Raw genomic sequence first — 26,362 nt, forward strand, 5'->3', positions numbered from 1 at the left:
TAATAAAGCATAGCATAAAACAACATAAATACAATTTAATAAAGCATAGGATAAAACAACATAAATACAATTTAATGAAGCATGGGTTAAAACAACATAAATACAATTTAATAAAGCATAGGATAAAACAACATAAATACAATTTAATAAAGCATAGGATAAAACAATATAAATACAATTTAATAAAGCATAGGATAAAACAACATAAATACAATTTAATAAAGCATAGGATAAAACAACATAAATACAGTTTAATAAAGCATAGGATAAAACAACATAAATACAATTTAATAAAGCATGGGTTAAAACAACATAAATACAATTTAATAAAGCATAGGATAAAACAACATAAATACAATTTAATAAAGCATAGGATAAAACAACATAAATACAATTTAATAAAGCATAGGATAAAACAACATAAATACAATTTAATGAAGCATGGGTTAAAACAACATAAATACAATTTAATAAAGCATAGGATAAAACAACATAAATACAATTTAATAAAGCATAGGATAAAACAATATAAATACAATTTAATAAAGCATAGGAAAAAACAACATAAATACAATTTAATAAAGCATAGGATAAAACAACATAAATACAATTTAATAAAGCATAGGATAAAACAACATAAATACCATTTAATGAAGCATAGGATAAAACAACATAAATACCATTTAATGAAGCATAGGATAAAACAACATAAATACAATTTAATGAAGCATGGGTTAAAAAAACATAAATACAATTTAATAAAGCATAGGATAAAACAACATAAATACAATTTAATAAAGCATAGGATAAAACAACATAAATACAATTTAATAAAGCATAGGATAAAACAACATAAATACAATTTAATAAAGCATAGGTTAGAACAACATAAATACAATTTAATAAAGCATAGGATAAAACAACATAAATACAATTTAATAAAGCATAGGTTATAAACAACATAAATACAATTTAATAAAGCATAGGATAAAACAACATAAATACAATTTAATAAAGCATAGGATAAAACAACATAAATACAATTTAATAAAGCATAGGATAAAACAACATAAATACAATTTAATAAAGCATAGGTTAAAACAACATAAATACAATTTAATAAAGCATAGGATAAAACAACATAAATACCATTTAATGAAGCATAGGATAAAACAACATAAATACAATTTAATGAAGCATGGGTTAAAACAACATAAATACAATTTAATAAAGCATGGGTTAAAACAACAATATGCTTTAATAAAGCATAGGATAAAACAACATAAATACAATTTAATAAAGCATAGGTTAAAACAACATAAATACAAGTTAATAAAGCATTGGATAAAACAACATAAATACAATTTAATAAAGCATGGGTTAAAACAACATAAATACAATTTAATAAAGCATAGGATAAAACAACATAAATACAATTTAATAAAGCATAGGATAAAACAACATAAATACAATTTAATAAAGCATAGGATAAAACAACATAAATACAATTTAATAAAGCATAGGATAAAACAACATAAATACAATTTAATAAAGCATAGGATAAAACAACATAAATACAATTTAATGAAGCATGGGTTAAAACAACATAAATACAATTTAATAAAGCATAGGATAAAACAACATAAATACAATTTAATAAAGCATAGGATAAAACAATATAAATACAATTTAATAAAGCATAGGATAAAACAACATAAATACAATTTAATAAAGCATAGGATAAAACAAAATAAATACAATTTAATAAAGCATAGGATAAAACAACATAAATACCATTTAATGAAGCATAGGATAAAACAACATAAATACCATTTAATGAAGCATAGGATAAAACAACATAAATACCATTTAATGAAGCATGGGTTAAAAAAACATAAATACAATTTAATAAAGCATAGGATAAAACAACATAAATACAATTTAATAAAGCATAGGATAAAACAACATAAATACAATTTAATAAAGCATAGGATAAAACAACATAAATACAATTTAATAAAGCATAGGATAAAACAACATAAATACCATTTAATGAAGCATAGGATAAAACAACATAAATACCATTTAATGAAGCATAGGATAAAACAACATAAATACAATTTAATGAAGCATGGGTTAAAAAAACATAAATACAATTTAATAAAGCATAGGATAAAACAACATAAATACAATTTAATAAAGCATAGGATAAAACAACATAAATACAATTTAATAAAGCATAGGATAAAACAACATAAATACAATTTAATAAAGCATAGGTTAGAACAACATAAATACAATTTAATAAAGCATAGGATAAAACAACATAAATACAATTTAATAAAGCATAGGTTATAAACAACATAAATACAATTTAATAAAGCATAGGATAAAACAACATAAATACAATTTAATAAAGCATAGGATAAAACAACATAAATACAATTTAATAAAGCATAGGATAAAACAACATAAATACAATTTAATAAAGCATAGGTTAAAACAACATAAATACAATTTAATAAAGCATAGGATAAAACAACATAAATACCATTTAATGAAGCATAGGATAAAACAACATAAATACAATTTAATGAAGCATGGGTTAAAACAACATAAATACAATTTAATAAAGCATGGGTTAAAACAACAATATGCTTTAATAAAGCATAGGATAAAACAACATAAATACAATTTAATAAAGCATAGGTTAAAACAACATAAATACAAGTTAATAAAGCATTGGATAAAACAACATAAATACAATTTAATAAAGCATGGGTTAAAACAACATAAATACAATTTAATAAAGCATAGGATAAAACAACATAAATACAATTTAATAAAGCATAGGATAAAACAACATAAATACAATTTAATAAAGCATAGGATAAAACAACATAAATACAATTTAATAAAGCATAGGATAAAACAACATAAATACAATTTAATAAAGCATAGGTTAGAACAACATAAATACAATTTAATAAAGCATAGGATAAAACAACATAAATACAATTTAATAAAGCATAGGATAAAACAACATAAATACAATTTAATAAAGCATAGGATAAAACAACATAAATACAATTTAATAAAGCATAGGATAAAACAACATAAAAACAATTTAATAAAGCATAGGTTAGAACAACATAAATACAATTTAATAAAGCATAGGATAAAACAACATAAATACAATTTAATAAAGCATAGGTTAAAACAACATAAATACAATTTAATAAAGCATAGGATAAAACAACATAAATACAGTTTAATAAAGCATAGGATAAAACAACATAAATACAATTTAATAAAGCATGGGTTAAAACAACATAAATACAATTTAATAAAGCATAGGATAAAACAACATAAATACAATTTAATAAAGCATAGGATAAAACAACATAAATACAATTTAATAAAGCATAGGATAAAACAACATAAATACAATTTAATAAAGCATAGGTTAGAACAACATAAATACAATTTAATAAAGCATAGGATAAAACAACATAAATACAATTTAATAAAGCATAGGTTATAAACAACATAAATACAATTTAATAAAGCATAGGATAAAACAACATAAATACAATTTAATAAAGCATAGGATAAAACAACATAAATACAATTTAATAAAGCATAGGATAAAACAACATAAATACAATTTAATAAAGCATAGGTTAAAACAACATAAATACAATTTAATAAAGCATAGGATAAAAAAACATAAATACCATTTAATGAAGCATAGGATAAAACAACATAAATACAATTTAATGAAGCATGGGTTAAAACAACATAAATACAATTTAATAAAGCATAGGATAAAACAACATAAATACAATTTAATAAAGCATAGGATAAAACAACATAAATACAATTTAATAAAGCATAGGATAAAACAACATAAATACAATTTAATAAAGCATAGGATAAAACAACATAAATACCATTTAATGACGCATAGGATAAAACAACATAAATACCATTTAATGAAGCATAGGATAAAACAACATAAATACAATTTAATGAAGCATGGGTTAAAACAACATAAATACAATTTAATAAAGCATAGGATAAAACAACATAAATACAATTTAATAAAGCATAGGATAAAACAACATAAATACAATTTAATAAAGCATAGGATAAAACAACATAAATACAATTTAATAAAGCATAGGTTAAAACAACATAAATACAATTTAATAAAGCATAGGATAAAACAACATAAATACAATTTAATAAAGCATAGGATAAAACAACATAAATACAATTTAATAAAGCATGGGTTAAAACAACATAAATACAATTTAATAAAGCATAGGATAAAACAACATAAATACAATTTAATAAAGCATAGGATAAAACAACATAAATACAATTTAATAAAGCATAGGATAAAACTACATAAATACAATTTAATAAAGCATAGGTTAGAACAACATAAATACAATTTAATAAAGCATAGGATAAAAAAACATAAATACAATTTAATAAAGCATAGGTTATAAACAACATAAATACAATTTAATAAAGCATAGGATAAAACAACATAAATACAATTTAATAAAGCATAGGATAAAACAACATAAATATAATTTAATAAAGCATAGGTTATAAACAACATAAATACAATTTAATAAAGCATAGGATAAAACAACATAAATACAATTTAATAAAGCATAGGATAAAACAACATAAATATAATTTAATAAAGCATAGGATAAAACAACATAAATACAATTTATTAAAGCATAGGTTAAAACAACATAAATACAATTTAATAAAGCATAGGATAAAACAACATAAATACAATTTAATAAAGCATAGGATAAAACAACATAAATACAATTTAATAAAGCATAGGTTAAAACAACATAAATACAAATTAATAAAGCATAGGTTAAAACAGCATAAATACAATTTAATAAAGCATAGGTTAAAACAACATAAATACAATTTAATAAAGCATAGGATAAAACAACATAAATACAATTTAATAAAGCATAGGATAAAACAACATAAATATAATTTAATAAAGCATAGGTTATAAACAACATAAATACAATTTAATAAAGCATAGGATAAAACAACATAAATACAATTTAATAAAGCATAGGATAAAACAACATAAATATAATTTAATAAAGCATAGGATAAAACAACATAAATACAATTTATTAAAGCATAGGTTAAAACAACATAAATACAATTTAATAAAGCATAGGATAAAACAACATAAATACAATTTAATAAAGCATAGGATAAAACAACATAAATACAATTTAATAAAGCATAGGTTAAAACAACATAAATACAATTTAATAAAGCATAGGTTAAAACAGCATAAATACAATTTAATAAAGCATAGGTTAAAACAACATAAATACAATTTAATAAAGCATAGGATAAAACAACATAAATACAATTTAATAAAGCATAGGATAAAACAACATAAATACAATTTAATAAAGCATAGGTTATAAACAACATAAATACAATTTAATAAAGCATAGGATAAAACAACATAAATACAATTTAATAAAGCATAGGATAAAACAACATAAATATAATTTAATAAAGCATAGGATAAAACAACATAAATACAATTTAATAAAGCATAGGTTAAAACAACATAAATACAATTTAATAAAGCATAGGATAAAACAACATAAATACAATTTAATAAAGCATAGGATAAAACAACATAAATACAATTTAATAAAGCATAGGTTAAAACAACATAAATACAATTTAATAAAGCATAGGTTAAAACAGCATAAATACAATTGAATAAAGCATAGGTTAAAACAACATAAATACAATTTAATAAAGCATAGGATAAAACAACATAAATACAATTTAATAAAGCATAGGATAAAACAACATAAATACAATTTAATAAAGCATAGGTTAACACAACATAAATACAATTTAATAAAGCATAGGTTAAAACAACATAAATACAATTTAATAAAGCATAGGATAAAACAACATAAATACAATTTAATAAAGCATAGGTTAAAACAACATTAATACAATTTAATAAAGCATAGGATAAAACAACATAAATACAATTTAATAAAGCATAGGATAAAACAACATAAATACAATTTAATAAAGCATAGGATAAAACAACATAAATACAATTTAATGAAGCATGGGCTAAAACAACATAAATACAATTTAATAAAGCATAGGATAAAACAACATAAATACAATTTAATAAAGCATAGGTTAAAACAACATAAATACAATTTAATAAAGCATAGGATAAAACAACATAAATACAATTTAATAAAGCATAGGATAAAACAACATAAATACAATTTAATAAAGCATGGGTTAAAACAACATTAATACAATTTAAAAAAGCATAGGATAAAACAACATAAATACAATTTAATAAAGCATAGGATAAAACAACATAAATACAATTTAATAAAGCATAGGATAAAACTACATAAATACAATTTAATAAAGCATAGGTTAGAACAACATAAATACAATTTAATAAAGCATAGGATAAAACAACATAAATACAATTTAATAAAGCATAGGATAAAACAACATAAATACAATTTAATAAAGCATAGGTTAAAACAACATAAATACAATTTAATAAAGCATAGGATAAAACAACATAAATACCATTTAATGAAGCATAGGATAAAACAACATAAATACAATTTAATGAAGCATGGGTTAAAACAACATAAATACAATTTAATAAAGCATGGGTTAAAACAACAATATGCTTTAATAAAGCATAGGATAAAACAACATAAATACAATTTAATAAAGCATAGGTTAAAACAACATAAATACAAGTTAATAAAGCATAGGATAAAACAACATAAATACAATTTAATAAAGCATGGGTTAAAACAACATAAATACAATTTAATAAAGCATAGGATAAAACAACATAAATACAATTTAATAAAGCATAGGATAAAACAACATAAATACAATTTAATAAAGCATAGGATAAAACAACATAAATACAATTTAATAAAGCATAGGATAAAACAACATAAATACAATTTAATAAAGCATAGGTTAGAACAACATAAATACAATTTAATAAAGCATAGGATAAAACAACATAAATACAATTTAATAAAGCATAGGATAAAACAACATAAATACAATTTAATAAAGCATAGGATAAAACAACATAAATACAATTTAATAAAGCATAGGATAAAACAACATAAAAACAATTTAATAAAGCATAGGTTAGAACAACATAAATACAATTTAATAAAGCATAGGATAAAACAACATAAATACAATTTAATAAAGCATAGGTTAAAACAACATAAATACAATTTAATAAAGCATAGGTTAAAACAGCATAAATACAATTTAATAAAGCATAGGTTAAAACAACATAAATACAATTTAATAACGCATAGGATAAAACAACATAAACACAATTTAATAAAGCATAGGTTAAAACAACATAAATACAATTTAATAAAGCATAGGATAAAACAACATAAATACCATTTAATGAAGCATAGGATTAAACAACATAAATACAATTTAATGAAGCATGGGTTAAAACAACATAAATACAATTTAATAAAGCATAGGATAAAACAACATAAATACAATTTAATAAAGCATAGGTTAAAACAACATAAATACAATTTAATAAAGCATAGGATAAAACAACATAAATACAGTTTAATAAAGCATAGGATAAAACAACATAAATACAATTTAATAAAGCATGGGTTAAAACAACATAAATACAATTTAATAAAGCATAGGATAAAACAACATAAATACAATTTAATAAAGCATAGGATAAAACAACATAAATACAATTTAATAAAGCATAGGATAAAACAACATAAATACAATTTAATAAAGCATAGGTTAGAACAACATAAATACAATTTAATAAAGCATAGGATAAAACAACATAAATACAATTTAATAAAGCATAGGTTATAAACAACATAAATACAATTTAATAAAGCATAGGATAAAACAACATAAATACAATTTAATAAAGCATAGGATAAAACAACATAAATACAATTTAATAAAGCATAGGATAAAACAACATAAATACAATTTAATAAAGCATAGGTTAAAACAACATAAATACAATTTAATAAAGCATAGGATAAAAAAACATAAATACCATTTAATGAAGCATAGGATAAAACAACATAAATACAATTTAATGAAGCATGGGTTAAAACAACATAAATACAATTTAATAAAGCATAGGATAAAACAACATAAATACAATTTAATAAAGCATAGGATAAAACAACATAAATACAATTTAATAAAGCATAGGATAAAACAACATAAATACAATTTAATAAAGCATAGGATAAAACAACATAAATACCATTTAATGACGCATAGGATAAAACAACATAAATACCATTTAATGAAGCATAGGATAAAACAACATAAATACAATTTAATGAAGCATGGGTTAAAACAACATAAATACAATTTAATAAAGCATAGGATAAAACAACATAAATACAATTTAATAAAGCATAGGATAAAACAACATAAATACAATTTAATAAAGCATAGGATAAAACAACATAAATACAATTTAATAAAGCATAGGTTAAAACAACATAAATACAATTTAATAAAGCATAGGATAAAACAACATAAATACAATTTAATAAAGCATAGGATAAAACAACATAAATACAATTTAATAAAGCATGGGTTAAAACAACATAAATACAATTTAATAAAGCATAGGATAAAACAACATAAATACAATTTAATAAAGCATAGGATAAAACAACATAAATACAATTTAATAAAGCATAGGATAAAACTACATAAATACAATTTAATAAAGCATAGGTTAGAACAACATAAATACAATTTAATAAAGCATAGGATAAAAAAACATAAATACAATTTAATAAAGCATAGGTTATAAACAACATAAATACAATTTAATAAAGCATAGGATAAAACAACATAAATACAATTTAATAAAGCATAGGATAAAACAACATAAATATAATTTAATAAAGCATAGGTTATAAACAACATAAATACAATTTAATAAAGCATAGGATAAAACAACATAAATGCAATTTAATAAAGCATAGGATAAAACAACATAAATATAATTTAATAAAGCATAGGATAAAACAACATAAATACAATTTATTAAAGCATAGGTTAAAACAACATAAATACAATTTAATAAAGCATAGGATAAAACAACATAAATACAATTTAATAAAGCATAGGATAAAACAACATAAATACAATTTAATAAAGCATAGGTTAAAACAACATAAATACAATTTAATAAAGCATAGGTTAAAACAGCATAAATACAATTTAATAAAGCATAGGTTAAAACAACATAAATACAATTTAATAAAGCATAGGATAAAACAACATAAATACAATTTAATAAAGCATAGGATAAAACAACATAAATATAATTTAATAAAGCATAGGTTATAAACAACATAAATACAATTTAATAAAGCATAGGGTAAAACAACATAAATACAATTTAATAAAGCATAGGATAAAACAACATAAATACACTTTAATAAAGCATAGGATAAAACAACATAAATACAATTTAATAAAGCATAGGTTAAAACAACATAAATAAAATTTAATAAAGCATAGGTTAAAACAGCATAAATACAATTTAATAAAGCTTAGGTTAAAACAACATAAATACAATTTAATAAAGCATAGGATAAAACAACATAAATACAATTTAATAAAGCATAGGATAAAACAACATAAATACAATTTAATAAAGCATAGGATAAAACAACATAAATACAATTTAAAAAAGCATAGGTTAAAACAACATAAATACAATTTAGTAAAGCATAGGATAAAACAACATAAATACAATTTAATAAAGCATAGGTTAGAACAACATAAATACAATTTAATAAAGCATAGGTTAGAACAACATAAATACATTTTAATAAAGCATAGGATAAAACAACATAAATACAATTTATTAAAGCATAGGTTAAAACAACATAAATACAATTTAATAAAGCATAGGATAAAACAACATAAATACAATTTAATAAAGCATAGGTTAAAACAACATAAATACAATTTAATAAAGCATAGGATAAAACAACATAAATACAATTTAATAAAGCATAGGTTAGAACAACATAAATACAATTTAATAAAGCATAGGTTAGAACAACATAAATACAATTTAATAAAGCATAGGATAAAACAACATAAATACAATTTAATAAAGCATAGGTTAAAACAACATAAATACAATTTAATAAAGCATAGGATAAAACAACATAAATACAATTTAATAAAGCATAGGATAAAACAACATAAATACAATTTAATAAAGCATGGGTTAAAACAACATAAATACAATTTAATAAAGCATAGGATAAAACAACATAAATACAATTTTATAAAGCATAGGTTAGAACAACATAAATACAATTTAATAAAGCATAGGTTAGAACAACATAAATACAATTTAATAAAGCATAGGATAAAACTACATAAATACAATTTATTAAAGCATAGGTTAAAACAACATAAATACAATTTAATAAAGCATAGGATAAAACAACCAAAATACAATTTAATAAAGCATAGGATAAAACAACATAAATACCATTTAATGAAGCATAGGATAAAACAACATAAATACAATTTAATGAAGCATGGGCTAAAACAACATAAATACAATTTAATAAAGCATAGGATAAAACAACATAAATACAATTTAATAAAGCATAGGATATAAACAACATAAATACAATGTAATAAAGCATAGGATAAAACAACATAAATACAATTTAATAAAGCATAGGATAAAATAACATAAATACAATTTAATAAAGCATAGGATAAAACAACATAAACACAATTTAATAAAGCATAGGTTAAAACAACATAAATACAATTTAATAAAGCATAGGATAAAACAACATAAATACAATTTAATAAAGCATAGGATAAAACAACATAAATACAATTTAATAAAGCATAGGTTAAAACAACATAAATACAATTTAATAAAGCATAGGTTAAAACAGCATAAATACAATTTAATAAAGCATAGGTTAAAACAACATAAATACAATTTAATAATGCATAGGATAAAACAACATAAATACAATTTAATAAAGCATAGGATAAAACAACATAAATACAATTTAATAAAGCATAGGATAAAACAACATAAATACAATTTAATAAAGCATAGGTTAAAACAACATAAATACAATTTAATAAAGCATAGGATAAAACAACATAAATACAATTTTATAAAGCATAGGTTAGAACAACATAAATACAATTTAATAAAGCATAGGTTAGAACAACATAAATACAATTTAATAAAGCATAGGATAAAACTACATAAATACAATTTATTAAAGCATAGGTTAAAACAACATAAATACAATTTAATAAAGCATAGGATAAAACAACATAAATACAATTTAATAAAGCATAGGTTAAAACAACATAAATACAATTTAATAAAGCATAGGATAAAACAACCAAAATACAATTTAATAAAGCATAGGATAAAACAACATAAATACCATTTAATGAAGCATAGGATAAAACAACATAAATACAATTTAATGAAGCATGGGCTAAAACAACATAAATACAATTTAATAAAGCATAGGATAAAACAACATAAATACAATTTAATAAAGCATAGGATAAAACAACATAAATACAATTTAATAAAGCATGGGTTAAAACAACATAAATACAATTTAATAAAGCATAGGATAAAACAACATAAATACAATTTAATAAAGCATAGGATAAAACAACATAAATACAATTTAATAAAGCATAGGATAAAACAACATAAATACAATTTAATGAAGCATGGGTTAAAACAACATAAATACAATTTAATAAAGCATAGGATAAAACAACATAAATACAATTTAATAAAGCATAGGATAAAACAATATAAATACAATTTAATAAAGCATAGGATAAAACAACATAAATACAATTTAATAAAGCATAGGATAAAACAACATAAATACAGTTTAATAAAGCATAGGATAAAACAACATAAATACAATTTAATAAAGCATGGGTTAAAACAACATAAATACAATTTAATAAAGCATAGGATAAAACAACATAAATACAATTTAATAAAGCATAGGATAAAACAACATAAATACAATTTAATAAAGCATAGGATAAAACAACATAAATACAATTTAATGAAGCATGGGTTAAAACAACATAAATACAATTTAATAAAGCATAGGATAAAACAACATAAATACAATTTAATAAAGCATAGGATAAAACAATATAAATACAATTTAATAAAGCATAGGAAAAAACAACATAAATACAATTTAATAAAGCATAGGATAAAACAACATAAATACAATTTAATAAAGCATAGGATAAAACAACATAAATACCATTTAATGAAGCATAGGATAAAACAACATAAATACCATTTAATGAAGCATAGGATAAAACAACATAAATACAATTTAATGAAGCATGGGTTAAAAAAACATAAATACAATTTAATAAAGCATAGGATAAAACAACATAAATACAATTTAATAAAGCATAGGATAAAACAACATAAATACAATTTAATAAAGCATAGGATAAAACAACATAAATACAATTTAATAAAGCATAGGTTAGAACAACATAAATACAATTTAATAAAGCATAGGATAAAACAACATAAATACAATTTAATAAAGCATAGGTTATAAACAACATAAATACAATTTAATAAAGCATAGGATAAAACAACATAAATACAATTTAATAAAGCATAGGATAAAACAACATAAATACAATTTAATAAAGCATAGGATAAAACAACATAAATACAATTTAATAAAGCATAGGTTAAAACAACATAAATACAATTTAATAAAGCATAGGATAAAACAACATAAATACCATTTAATGAAGCATAGGATAAAACAACATAAATACAATTTAATGAAGCATGGGTTAAAACAACATAAATACAATTTAATAAAGCATGGGTTAAAACAACAATATGCTTTAATAAAGCATAGGATAAAACAACATAAATACAATTTAATAAAGCATAGGTTAAAACAACATAAATACAAGTTAATAAAGCATTGGATAAAACAACATAAATACAATTTAATAAAGCATGGGTTAAAACAACATAAATACAATTTAATAAAGCATAGGATAAAACAACATAAATACAATTTAATAAAGCATAGGATAAAACAACATAAATACAATTTAATAAAGCATAGGATAAAACAACATAAATACAATTTAATAAAGCATAGGATAAAACAACATAAATACAATTTAATAAAGCATAGGATAAAACAACATAAATACAATTTAATGAAGCATGGGTTAAAACAACATAAATACAATTTAATAAAGCATAGGATAAAACAACATAAATACAATTTAATAAAGCATAGGATAAAACAATATAAATACAATTTAATAAAGCATAGGATAAAACAACATAAATACAATTTAATAAAGCATAGGATAAAACAAAATAAATACAATTTAATAAAGCATAGGATAAAACAACATAAATACCATTTAATGAAGCATAGGATAAAACAACATAAATACCATTTAATGAAGCATAGGATAAAACAACATAAATACAATTTAATGAAGCATGGGTTAAAAAAACATAAATACAATTTAATAAAGCATAGGATAAAACAACATAAATACAATTTAATAAAGCATAGGATAAAACAACATAAATACAATTTAATAAAGCATAGGATAAAACAACATAAATACAATTTAATAAAGCATAGGATAAAACAACATAAATACCATTTAATGAAGCATAGGATAAAACAACATAAATACCATTTAATGAAGCATAGGATAAAACAACATAAATACAATTTAATGAAGCATGGGTTAAAAAAACATAAATACAATTTAATAAAGCATAGGATAAAACAACATAAATACAATTTAATAAAGCAAAGGATAAAACAACATAAATACAATTTAATAAAGCATAGGATAAAACAACATAAATACAATTTAATAAAGCATAGGTTAGAACAACATAAATACAATTTAATAAAGCATAGGATAAAACAACATAAATACAATTTAATAAAGCATAGGTTATAAACAACATAAATACAATTTAATAAAGCATAGGATAAAACAACATAAATACAATTTAATAAAGCATAGGATAAAACAACATAAATACAATTTAATAAAGCATAGGATAAAACAACATAAATACAATTTAATAAAGCATAGGTTAAAACAACATAAATACAATTTAATAAAGCATAGGATAAAACAACATAAATACCATTTAATGAAGCATAGGATAAAACAACATAAATACAATTTAATGAAGCATGGGTTAAAACAACATAAATACAATTTAATAAAGCATGGGTTAAAACAACAATATGCTTTAATAAAGCATAGGATAAAACAACATAAATACAATTTAATAAAGCATAGGTTAAAACAACATAAATACAAGTTAATAAAGCATTGGATAAAACAACATAAATACAATTTAATAAAGCATGGGTTAAAACAACATAAATACAATTTAATAAAGCATAGGATAAAACAACATAAATACAATTTAATAAAGCATAGGATAAAACAACATAAATACAATTTAATAAAGCATAGGATAAAACAACATAAATACAATTTAATAAAGCATAGGATAAAACAACATAAATACAATTTAATAAAGCATAGGTTAGAACAACATAAATACAATTTAATAAAGCATAGGATAAAACAACATAAATACAATTTAATAAAGCATAGGATAAAACAACATAAATACAATTTAATAAAGCATAGGATAAAACAACATAAATACAATTTAATAAAGCATAGGATAAAACAACATAAAAACAATTTAATAAAGCATAGGTTAGAACAACATAAATACAATTTAATAAAGCATAGGATAAAACAACATAAATACAATTTAATAAAGCATAGGTTAAAACAACATAAATACAATTTAATAAAGCATAGGTTAAAACAGCATAAATACAATTTAATAAAGCATAGGTTAAAACAACATAAATACAATTTAATAACGCATAGGATAAAACAACATAAACACAATTTAATAAAGCATAGGTTAAAACAACATAAATACAATTTAATAAAGCATAGGATAAAACAACATAAATACCATTTAATGAAGCATAGGATTAAACAACATAAATACAATTTAATGAAGCATGGGTTAAAACAACATAAATACAATTTAATAAAGCATAGGATAAAACAACATAAATACAATTTAATAAAGCATAGGTTAAAACAACATAAATACAATTTAATAAAGCATAGGATAAAACAACATAAATACAGTTTAATAAAGCATAGGATAAAACAACATAAATACAATTTAATAAAGCATGGGTTAAAACAACATAAATACAATTTAATAAAGCATAGGATAAAACAACATAAATACAATTTAATAAAGCATAGGATAAAACAACATAAATACAATTTAATAAAGCATAGGATAAAACAACATAAATACAATTTAATAAAGCATAGGTTAGAACAACATAAATACAATTTAATAAAGCATAGGATAAAACAACATAAATACAATTTAATAAAGCATAGGTTATAAACAACATAAATACAATTTAATAAAGCATAGGATAAAACAACATAAATACAATTTAATAAAGCATAGGATAAAACAACATAAATACAATTTAATAAAGCATAGGATAAAACAACATAAATACAATTTAATAAAGCATAGGTTAAAACAACATAAATACAATTTAATAAAGCATAGGATAAAAAAACATAAATACCATTTAATGAAGCATAGGATAAAACAACATAAATACAATTTAATGAAGCATGGGTTAAAACAACATAAATACAATTTAATAAAGCATAGGATAAAACAACATAAATACAATTTAATAAAGCATAGGATAAAACAACATAAATACAATTTAATAAAGCATAGGATAAAACAACATAAATACAATTTAATAAAGCATAGGATAAAACAACATAAATACCATTTAATGACGCATAGGATAAAACAACATAAATACCATTTAATGAAGCATAGGATAAAACAACATAAATACAATTTAATGAAGCATGGGTTAAAACAACATAAATACAATTTAATAAAGCATAGGATAAAACAACATAAATACAATTTAATAAAGCATAGGATAAAACAACATAAATACAATTTAATAAAGCATAGGATAAAACAACATAAATACAATTTAATAAAGCATAGGTTAAAACAACATAAATACAATTTAATAAAGCATAGGATAAAACAACATAAATACAATTTAATAAAGCATAGGATAAAACAACATAAATACAATTTAATAAAGCATGGGTTAAAACAACATAAATACAATTTAATAAAGCATAGGATAAAACAACATAAATACAATTTAATAAAGCATAGGATAAAACAACATAAATACAATTTAATAAAGCATAGGATAAAACTACATAAATACAATTTAATAAAGCATAGGTTAGAACAACATAAATACAATTTAATAAAGCATAGGATAAAAAAACATAAATACAATTTAATAAAGCATAGGTTATAAACAACATAAATACAATTTAATAAAGCATAGGATAAAACAACATAAATACAATTTAATAAAGCATAGGATAAAACAACATAAATATAATTTAATAAAGCATAGGTTATAAACAACATAAATACAATTTAATAAAGCATAGGATAAAACAACATAAATACAATTTAATAAAGCATAGGATAAAACAACATAAATATAATTTAATAAAGCATAGGATAAAACAACATAAATACAATTTATTAAAGCATAGGTTAAAACAACATAAATACAATTTAATAAAGCATAGGATAAAACAACATAAATACAATTTAATAAAGCATAGGATAAAACAACATAAATACAATTTAATAAAGCATAGGTTAAAACAACATAAATACAAATTAATAAAGCATAGGTTAAAACAGCATAAATACAATTTAATAAAGCATAGGTTAAAACAACATAAATACAATTTAATAAAGCATAGGATAAAACAACATAAATACAATTTAATAAAGCATAGGATAAAACAACATAAATATAATTTAATAAAGCATAGGTTATAAACAACATAAATACAATTTAATAAAGCATAGGATAAAACAACATAAATACAATTTAATAAAGCATAGGATAAAACAACATAAATATAATTTAATAAAGCATAGGATAAAACAACATAAATACAATTTATTAAAGCATAGGTTAAAACAACATAAATACAATTTAATAAAGCATAGGATAAAACAACATAAATACAATTTAATAAAGCATAGGATAAAACAACATAAATACAATTTAATAAAGCATAGGTTAAAACAACATAAATACAATTTAATAAAGCATAGGTTAAAACAGCATAAATACAATTTAATAAAGCATAGGTTAAAACAACATAAATACAATTTAATAAAGCATAGGATAAAACAACATAAATACAATTTAATAAAGCATAGGATAAAACAACATAAATACAATTTAATAAAGCATAGGTTATAAACAACATAAATACAATTTAATAAAGCATAGGATAAAACAACATAAATACAATTTAATAAAGCATAGGATAAAACAACATAAATATAATTTAATAAAGCATAGGATAAAACAACATAAATACAATTTAATAAAGCATAGGTTAAAACAACATAAATACAATTTAATAAAGCATAGGATAAAACAACATAAATACAATTTAATAAAGCATAGGATAAAACAACATAAATACAATTTAATAAAGCATAGGTTAAAACAACATAAATACAATTTAATAAAGCATAGGTTAAAACAGCATAAATACAATTGAATAAAGCATAGGTTAAAACAACATAAATACAATTTAATAAAGCATAGGATAAAACAACATAAATACAATTTAATAAAGCATAGGATAAAACAACATAAATACAATTTAATAAAGCATAGGTTAACACAACATAAATACAATTTAATAAAGCATAGGTTAAAACAACATAAATACAATTTAATAAAGCATAGGATAAAACAACATAAATACAATTTAATAAAGCATAGGTTAAAACAACATTAATACAATTTAATAAAGCATAGGATAAAACAACATAAATACAATTTAATAAAGCATAGGATAAAACAACATAAATACAATTTAATAAAGCATAGGATAAAACAACATAAATACAATTTAATGAAGCATGGGCTAAAACAACATAAATACAATTTAATAAAGCATAGGATAAAACAACATAAATACAATTTAATAAAGCATAGGTTAAAACAACATAAATACAATTTAATAAAGCATAGGATAAAACAACATAAATACAATTTAATAAAGCATAGGATAAAACAACATAAATACAATTTAATAAAGCATGGGTTAAAACAACATTAATACAATTTAAAAAAGCATAGGATAAAACAACATAAATACAATTTAATAAAGCATAGGATAAAACAACATAAATACAATTTAATAAAGCATAGGATAAAACTACATAAATACAATTTAATAAAGCATAGGTTAGAACAACATAAATACAATTTAATAAAGCATAGGATAAAACAACATAAATACAATTTAATAAAGCATAGGATAAAACAACATAAATACAATTTAATAAAGCATAGGTTAAAACAACATAAATACAATTTAATAAAGCATAGGATAAAACAACATAAATACCATTTAATGAAGCATAGGATAAAACAACATAAATACAATTTAATGAAGCATGGGTTAAAACAACATAAATACAATTTAATAAAGCATGGGTTAAAACAACAATATGCTTTAATAAAGCATAGGATAAAACAACATAAATACAATTTAATAAAGCATAGGTTAAAACAACATAAATACAAGTTAATAAAGCATAGGATAAAACAACATAAATACAATTTAATAAAGCATGGGTTAAAACAACATAAATACAATTTAATAAAGCATAGGATAAAACAACATAAATACAATTTAATAAAGCATAGGATAAAACAACATAAATACAATTTAATAAAGCATAGGATAAAACAACATAAATACAATTTAATAAAGCATAGGATAAAACAACATAAATACAATTTAATAAAGCATAGGTTAGAACAACATAAATACAATTTAATAAAGCATAGGATAAAACAACATAAATACAATTTAATAAAGCATAGGATAAAACAACATAAATACAATTTAATAAAGCATAGGATAAAACAACATAAATACAATTTAATAAAGCATAGGATAAAACAACATAAAAACAATTTAATAAAGCATAGGTTAGAACAACATAAATACAATTTAATAAAGCATAGGATAAAACAACATAAATACAATTTAATAAAGCATAGGTTAAAACAACATAAATACAATTTAATAAAGCATAGGTTAAAACAGCATAAATACAATTTAATAAAGCATAGGTTAAAACAACATAAATACAATTTAATAACGCATAGGATAAAACAACATAAACACAATTTAATAAAGCATAGGTTAAAACAACATAAATACAATTTAATAAAGCATAGGATAAAACAACATAAATACCATTTAATGAAGCATAGGATTAAACAACATAAATACAATTTAATGAAGCATGGGTTAAAACAACATAAATACAATTTAATAAAGCATAGGATAAAACAACATAAATACAATTTAATAAAGCATAGGTTAAAACAACATAAATACAATTTAATAAAGCATAGGATAAAACAACATAAATACAGTTTAATAAAGCATAGGATAAAACAACATAAATACAATTTAATAAAGCATGGGTTAAAACGACATAAATACAATTTAATAAAGCATAGGATAAAACAACATAAATACAATTTAATAAAGCATAGGATAAAACAACATAAATACAATTTAATAAAGCATAGGATAAAACAACATAAATACAATTTAATAAAGCATAGGTTAGAACAACATAAATACAATTTAATAAAGCATAGGATAAAACAACATAAATACAATTTAATAAAGCATAGGTTATAAACAACATAAATACAATTTAATAAAGCATAGGATAAAACAACATAAATACAATTTAATAAAGCATAGGATAAAACAACATAAATACAATTTAATAAAGCATAGGATAAAACAACATAAATACAATTTAATAAAGCATAGGTTAAAACAACATAAATACAATTTAATAAAGCATAGGATAAAAAAACATAAATACCATTTAATGAAGCATAGGATAAAACAACATAAATACAATTTAATGAAGCATGGGTTAAAACAACATAAATACAATTTAATAAAGCATAGGATAAAACAACATAAATACAATTTAATAAAGCATAGGATAAAACAACATAAATACAATTTAATAAAGCATAGGATAAAACAACATAAATACAATTTAATAAAGCATAGGATAAAACAACATAAATACCATTTAATGACGCATAGGATAAAACAACATAAATACCATTTAATGAAGCATAGGATAAAACAACATAAATACAATTTAATGAAGCATGGGTTAAAACAACATAAATACAATTTAATAAAGCATAGGATAAAACAACATAAATACAATTTAATAAAGCATAGGATAAAACAACATAAATACAATTTAATAAAGCATAGGATAAAACAACATAAATACAATTTAATAAAGCATAGGTTAAAACAACATAAATACAATTTAATAAAGCATAGGATAAAACAACATAAATACAATTTAATAAAGCATAGGATAAAACAACATAAATACAATTTAATAAAGCATGGGTTAAAACAACATAAATACAATTTAATAAAGCATAGGATAAAACAACATAAATACAATTTAATAAAGCATAGGATAAAACAACATAAATACAATTTAATAAAGCATAGGATAAAACTACATAAATACAATTTAATAAAGCATAGGTTAGAACAACATAAATACAATTTAATAAAGCATAGGATAAAAAAACATAAATACAATTTAATAAAGCATAGGTTATAAACAACATAAATACAATTTAATAAAGCATAGGATAAAACAACATAAATACAATTTAATAAAGCATAGGATAAAACAACATAAATATAATTTAATAAAGCATAGGTTATAAACAACATAAATACAATTTAATAAAGCATAGGATAAAACAACATAAATACAATTTAATAAAGCATAGGATAAAACAACATAAATATAATTTAATAAAGCATAGGATAAAACAACATAAATACAATTTATTAAAGCATAGGTTAAAACAACATAAATACAATTTAATAAAGCATAGGATAAAACAACATAAATACAATTTAATAAAGCATAGGATAAAACAACATAAATACAATTTAATAAAGCATAGGTTAAAACAACATAAATACAATTTAATAAAGCATAGGTTAAAACAGCATAAATACAATTTAATAAAGCATAGGTTAAAACAACATAAATACAATTTAATAAAGCATAGGATAAAACAACATAAATACAATTTAATAAAGCATAGGATAAAACAACATAAATATAATTTAATAAAGCATAGGTTATAAACAACATAAATACAATTTAATAAAGCATAGGGTAAAACAACATAAATACAATTTAATAAAGCATAGGATAAAACAACATAAATATAATTTAATAAAGCATAGGATAAAACAACATAAATACAATTTATTAAAGCATAGGTTAAAACAACATAAATACAATTTAATAAAGCATAGGATAAAACAACATAAATACAATTTAATAAAGCATAGGATAAAACAACATAAATACAATTTAATAAAGCATAGGTTAAAACAACATAAATACAATTTAATAAAGCATAGGTTAAAACAGCATAAATACAATTTAATAAAGCATAGGTTAAAACAACATAAATACAATTTAATAAAGCATAGGATAAAACAACATAAATACAATTTAATAAAGCATAGGATAAAACAACATAAATACAATTTAATAAAGCATAGGTTATAAACAACATAAATACAATTTAATAAAGCATAGGATAAAACAACATAAATACAATTTAATAAAGCATAGGATAAAACAACATAAATATAATTTAATAAAGCATAGGATAAAACAACATAAATACAATTTAATAAAGCATAGGTTAAAACAACATAAATACAATTTAATAAAGCATAGGATAAAACAACATAAATACAATTTAATAAAGCATAGGATAAAACAACATAAATACAATTTAATAAAGCATAGGTTAAAACAACATAAATACAATTTAAAAAAGCATAGGTTAAAACAGCATAAATACAATTGAATAAAGCATAGGTTAAAACAACATAAATACAATTTAATAAAGCATAGGATAAAACAACATAAATACAATTTAATAAAGCATAGGATAAAACAACATAAATACAATTTAATAAAGCATAGGTTAACACAACATAAATACAATTTAATAAAGCATAGGTTAAAACAACATAAATACAATTTAATAAAGCATAGGATAAAACAACATAAATACAATTTAATAAAGCATAGGTTAAAACAACATTAATACAATTTAATAAAGCATAGGATAAAACAACATAAATACAATTTAATAAAGCATAGGATAAAACAACATAAATACAATTTAATAAAGCATAGGATAAAACAACATAAATACAATTTAATGAAGCATGGGCTAAAACAACATAAATACAATTTAATAAAGCATAGGATAAAACAACATAAATACAATTTAATAAAGCATAGGTTAAAACAACATAAATAAAATTTAATAAAGCATAGGATAAAACAACATAAATACAATTTAATAAAGCATAGGATAAAACAACATAAATACAATTTAATAAAGCATGGGTTAAAACAACATTAATACAATTTAAAAAAGCATAGGATAAAACAACATAAATACAATTTAATAAAGCATAGGATAAAACAACATAAATACAATTTAATAAAGCATAGGATAAAACTACATAAATACAATTTAATAAAGCATAGGTTAGAACAACATAAATACAATTTAATAAAGCATAGGATAAAACAACATAAATACAATTTAATAAAGCATAGGATAAAACAACATAAATACCATTTAATGACGCATAGGATAAAACAACATAAATACCATTTAATGAAGCATAGGATAAAACAACATAAATACAATTTAATGAAGCATGGGTTAAAACAACATAAATACAACTTAATAAAGCATAGGATAAAACAACATAAATACAATTTAATAAAGCATAGGATAAAACAACATAAATACAATTTAATAAAGCATAGGATAAAACAACATAAATACAATTTAATAAAGCATAGGTTAAAACAACATAAATACAATTTAATAAAGCATAGGATAAAACAACATAAATACAATTTAATAAAGCATAGGATAAAACAACATAAATACAATTTAATAAAGCATGGGTTAAAACAACATAAATACAATTTAATAAAGCATAGGATAAAACAACATAAATACAATTTAATAAAGCATAGGATAAAACAACATAAATACAATTTAATAAAGCATAGGATAAAACTACATAAATACAATTTAATAAAGCATAGGTTAGAACAACATAAATACAATTTAATAAAGCATAGGATAAAAAAACATAAATACAATTTAATAAAGCATAGGTTATAAACAACATAAATACAATTTAATAAAGCATAGGATAAAACAACATAAATACAATTTAATAAAGCATAGGATAAAACAACATAAATACAATTTAATAAAGCATAGGTTAAAACAACATAAATACAATTTAATAAAGCATAGGTTAAAACAGCATAAATACAATTTAATAAAGCATAGGTTAAAACAACATAAATACAATTTAATAAAGCATAGGATAAAACAACATAAATACAATTTAATAAAGCATAGGATAAAACAACATAAATATAATTTAATAAAGCATAGGTTATAAACAACATAAATACAATTTAATAAAGCATAGGATAAAACAACATAAATACAATTTAATAAAGCATAGGATAAAACAACATAAATATAATTTAATAAAGCATAGGATAAAACAACATAAATACAATTTATTAAAGCATAGGTTAAAACAACATAAATACAATTTAATAAAGCATAGGATAAAACAACATAAATACAATTTAATAAAGCATAGGATAAAACAACATAAAAACAATTTAATAAAGCATAGGTTAGAACAACATAAATACAATTTAATAAAGCATAGGATAAAACAACATAAATACAATTTAATAAAGCATAGGTTAAAACAACATAAATACAATTTAATAAAGCATAGGTTAAAACAGCATAAATACAATTTAATAAAGCATAGGTTAAAACAACATAAATACAATTTAATAACGCATAGGATAAAACAACATAAACACAATTTAATAAAGCATAGGTTAAAACAACATAAATACAATTTAATAAAGCATAGGATAAAACAACATAAATACCATTTAATGAAGCATAGGATTAAACAACATAAATACAATTTAATGAAGCATGGGTTAAAACAACATAAATACAATTTAATAAAGCATAGGATAAAACAACATAAATACAATTTAATAAAGCATAGGTTAAAACAACATAAATACAATTTAATAAAGCATAGGATAAAACAACATAAATACAGTTTAATAAAGCATAGGATAAAACAACATAAATACAATTTAATAAAGCATGGGTTAAAACGACATAAATACAATTTAATAAAGCATAGGATAAAACAACATAAATACAATTTAATAAAGCATAGGATAAAACAACATAAATACAATTTAATAAAGCATAGGATAAAACAACATAAATACAATTTAATAAAGCATAGGTTAGAACAACATAAATACAATTTAATAAAGCATAGGATAAAACAACATAAATACAATTTAATAAAGCATAGGTTATAAACAACATAAATACAATTTAATAAAGCATAGGATAAAACAACATAAATACAATTTAATAAAGCATAGGATAAAACAACATAAATACAATTTAATAAAGCATAGGATAAAACAACATAAATACAATTTAATAAAGCATAGGTTAAAACAACATAAATACAATTTAATAAAGCATAGGATAAAAAAACATAAATACCATTTAATGAAGCATAGGATAAAACAACATAAATACAATTTAATGAAGCATGGGTTAAAACAACATAAATACAATTTAATAAAGCATAGGATAAAACAACATAAATACAATTTAATAAAGCATAGGATAAAACAACATAAATACAATTTAATAAAGCATAGGATAAAACAACATAAATACAATTTAATAAAGCATAGGATAAAACAACATAAATACCATTTAATGACGCATAGGATAAAACAACATAAATACCATTTAATGAAGCATAGGATAAAACAACATAAATACAATTTAATGAAGCATGGGTTAAAACAACATAAATACAATTTAATAAAGCATAGGATAAAACAACATAAATACAATTTAATAAAGCATAGGATAAAACAACATAAATACAATTTAATAAAGCATAGGATAAAACAACATAAATACAATTTAATAAAGCATAGGTTAAAACAACATAAATACAATTTAATAAAGCATAGGATAAAACAACATAAATACAATTTAATAAAGCATAGGATAAAACAACATAAATACAATTTAATAAAGCATGGGTTAAAACAACATAAATACAATTTAATAAAGCATAGGATAAAACAACATAAATACAATTTAATAAAGCATAGGATAAAACAACATAAATACAATTTAATAAAGCATAGGATAAAACTACATAAATACAATTTAATAAAGCATAGGTTAGAACAACATAAATACAATTTAATAAAGCATAGGATAAAAAAACATAAATACAATTTAATAAAGCATAGGTTATAAACAACATAAATACAATTTAATAAAGCATAGGATAAAACAACATAAATACAATTTAATAAAGCATAGGATAAAACAACATAAATATAATTTAATAAAGCATAGGTTATAAACAACATAAATACAATTTAATAAAGCATAGGATAAAACAACATAAATACAATTTAATAAAGCATAGGATAAAACAACATAAATATAATTTAATAAAGCATAGGATAAAACAACATAAATACAATTTATTAAAGCATAGGTTAAAACAACATAAATACAATTTAATAAAGCATAGGATAAAACAACATAAATACAATTTAATAAAGCATAGGATAAAACAACATAAATACAATTTAATAAAGCATAGGTTAAAACAACATAAATACAATTTAATAAAGCATAGGTTAAAACAGCATAAATACAAT

The sequence above is a fragment of the Phyllobates terribilis genome, unplaced genomic scaffold, assembly GCF_046119375.1.
Source record: "Phyllobates terribilis strain yellow unplaced genomic scaffold, ASM4611937v1 Scaffold_1__5_contigs__length_1240528914, whole genome shotgun sequence".
Classification (NCBI taxonomy): domain Eukaryota; kingdom Metazoa; phylum Chordata; class Amphibia; order Anura; family Dendrobatidae; genus Phyllobates; species Phyllobates terribilis.